The sequence below is a fragment of the Haplochromis burtoni genome, unplaced genomic scaffold, assembly GCF_018398535.1.
Source record: "Haplochromis burtoni strain Fernald_Lab_line unplaced genomic scaffold, NCSU_Asbu1 Contig_88, whole genome shotgun sequence".
NCBI classification, from domain to species: domain Eukaryota; kingdom Metazoa; phylum Chordata; class Actinopteri; order Cichliformes; family Cichlidae; genus Haplochromis; species Haplochromis burtoni.
The window spans coordinates 278,158-280,205 of record NW_024582449.1 but is presented as its reverse complement, the minus strand read 5'-3'; positions in this window follow the sequence as shown (position 1 = coordinate 280,205).

Sequence of the window (2,048 nt, the reverse complement as noted above, 5' to 3'; positions counted from 1 at the left end):
TTTCCACTCCAACAATTCACTGAACACATTTCAGTGGGCTGTCATATATTTATAGATTTCACTGCCTAATATAATCTGTAGGTAATCAAAGTGCTAAAGTAACAACGATGACTAACAATTTAATTTAATTTAATTTATTTAATGGTGATTAATGCATGAGTCATATATGAGCTACCCGGATATCCTTAGGACAGAATTGGGTCTGTCACTTCTCACTTATTTGTTTGTGTTGTGTTGCGTTGTTGGGGGTGTTGGGTGTGTGTGTGTGTGTGTGTGTGTGTGTGGACGGGTATTACCGTCATTGTAATGAGTTTGAAGGCATCTTTGAGACTTGAAATGTGGTTTAGGGTCAGGGTTAGGCATTCATTTTTGATGGTTAGGGTAAGCTAAGCATGTGTCAATAAGGCTACGTGCACTGCACGAAAGCCATCAAATCCGACTTTTTTGACCCTATGCGACCCATATCTGATCATGGTATGACAGTGTGAACGGCACAAATCCGATATTTACAAATCCGATCTGGGTCACTTTCGTATGTGGTACTGAATCCGATACATATCTGATGTTTCAGAAAGGACGCGTTCGTGTACGATCCGATCATATCCGATGTTAGAACGATGTGTTGGGATGTCGCATTAAATCCGTCTTTTACGTCACTGACACAAGACAGACGCCAATTATCAGCCCAGGAGAAGCGCCCGAAAGACATCGTCGACGACGCTTCCTGTCGCCTCCCGTGTAAATGTATGAACGTTGAGCATTGTTGGAAGAAACGTGACATTATTATTGTACTGTATAATCTGCAGATTCTGACAGAAATCTGCAACTATCCTTTGAAGCACCGCTCCTCTCTTAACAATGCAATAAGGATCATTATTAGGCTTGCTATTATGTAAATAACAAAAATAATTGGGAACATGTAAAGTCCGAAACAAGTCTTTATATTAAGGCCATCAGTATCATACTGTTTGGTCTGGGTCTGAAACAGAGCGCATCTATCAGGTCAAACAATATCTGTGTCATACATTACACTAATTGCGACACCGTAGCAGCAGTGCTGAGCAGGTTCCCATGGTCGTTAGACTATTGCAGAGCGACGCGATATGGTGTGTAGATATCTGGTATTTTTGTCTTTCCTATCATTCTGCGGCGGGTACAGTCAAGCGGGACGCCTTCACAGCCAGAAAGAAAATTATGAATTCTCAGCCAGACGCGCGCGCCGTCTTAGTCACTTACGTAGCGAAAGTATGACAGCAAGGAGCTTTTGGCAGATTGTACACATTAAGGAAAGGTCACCATTTTTTGTAGTGTGAACGACCAGANAAAANNATNGGATTTGATCAAAAAAATCGGAATTGAGCATTAAGACCCTCCGAGGGAAGTGAGCCATGTCTAGAGAATTCCATTGATTAACCAAGGTGAACGTAGCCCAAGATATGCCCCACAAGCGGATGTGTAGTGAGATGTGTATGTGTATATAGTCTGCGTACGTATTAATACTCATCTTAGCACTGTGAATATGATCCTGATGGGCAGATAACTTGCACACTAGAACTCATTAATCCTAAATGAGGTGCAAGAGGTCCTCACACACACACATTTATCTCGTATGAAAGAAAATGAGTTGTGGTGCGTGCTTTGGTTTGCTGGTGGTCTCGGTTGGTGTCTCGGCCTCTGGATTTGTATCATTTAGCACGACATCATTGTGTAGGTATGTGCTTTGTTATTATCCTGTTGTACAGCGAGAAACACTGCGGTTACCAGTGCGACAACCACCAGGCCACATTTAGTTTTTTATTGGCTGTTTTTCGGGTCCGTGATTTCGCGTATTTCCACATGGATCTGCACGAACCGTCTCATCTCTGTCAGGGCCTACGCGTTAAATTGGTCGTCAACACACACTCTTATGATGAGTCTGTGTGGTGCTGGAGTGGAAACAAACAAACAGGCGGTGTCCAGGGCTATGCCGAAACACCGAGGATCGCATATATATATGGTCAGCTCAATAAGCTTAATCCTACGCGGAAAGAAATGTCGAGAATACACCA